Source organism: Monopterus albus, unplaced genomic scaffold (assembly GCF_001952655.1).
Source record: "Monopterus albus unplaced genomic scaffold, M_albus_1.0 scaffold4768.1, whole genome shotgun sequence".
Taxonomy (NCBI): Eukaryota; Metazoa; Chordata; class Actinopteri; order Synbranchiformes; family Synbranchidae; genus Monopterus; species Monopterus albus.
The window spans coordinates 1-843 of NW_018132635.1; the positions used below are offsets into that span (position 1 = coordinate 1).

General features: G+C 38.1%; 1 long non-coding RNA gene across 1 annotated transcript; it reads right to left on the reverse strand.

The window, feature by feature from the left end:
- Positions 1-63: 63 nt before the first annotated feature.
- LOC109954234 (uncharacterized) lies at positions 64-792 on the reverse strand. The gene is made up of 3 exons (XR_002274052.1): positions 716-792; positions 597-614; positions 64-170 (listed from the first exon to the last, which is right to left on the reverse strand). It is a non-coding gene; the product is annotated as an uncharacterized LOC109954234 (long non-coding RNA).
- Between the last annotated feature and the right edge of the window lie 51 nt (positions 793-843).

Genomic DNA, 843 nt, shown 5'->3' on the forward strand with positions numbered 1-843 from the left:
CTCATGAACCCAATATCATGTATCGTCACACCCCTATCTAGTAGTACTAAGGTGCAGTTATCCGATGTTGTGATAGGATAAAAAGAGACTAACTTGTTGTAGGACGGACTCGATGTTGTCATTAGTCAGCGGAACTGCAGAGGAAAACTTTGTTCTCAGAACTACAACATCTGTAAACACAAAGACTTCACATTACACTGGAGCTCAGAGGAAAGTTGAAAACAACAGCATTGCCTTTTCTTATGGTATTGCTAGAGCTGTCCTCTAAAAAATAAAAATTAAATAATTCAAACAAATGAGAACCCACATACTTAAATGTAAACAGTTTTGTAGAATTGAAATAGTTTCATCCAATTTCAGTGACTCCCTGCTTTACTGAGTAACAGATTACTGTTACTATGAGGCAGTCACCAGCCTCACCTACTGTACGTTCACAAATTTTTGATCTATGCTATGAAATCCATAATGCTTCCACAAAACTCTGTGCATGTGCATATCCCCTGTGGCCATCATTCAGTGTTGGCATTTCAGATAGAAAATACACAGGTGATTGTAGTTAGTGTAACTTGTAGGTGAAGAAGGAAGGGTAGTCGTACTTTGTGTGGGTTTTTGGTCTGTAAACAAAGTCAAAATAAAAGATGATTACACATGATGAACTTCATGAATCCAGGATATTAGTAATGGAATTTAAATCTCTGACAAAGGCTCTACTCACAGTGTCCAACTCTCACAATGACACATCGCAGATCTGAGTGATACATGGTCGTACTGAGAAAAGACACATTTACAACCCCAAATCAGAAGGAGAAGTTGGGACAGTACATTATTTGATGTGACACCTCA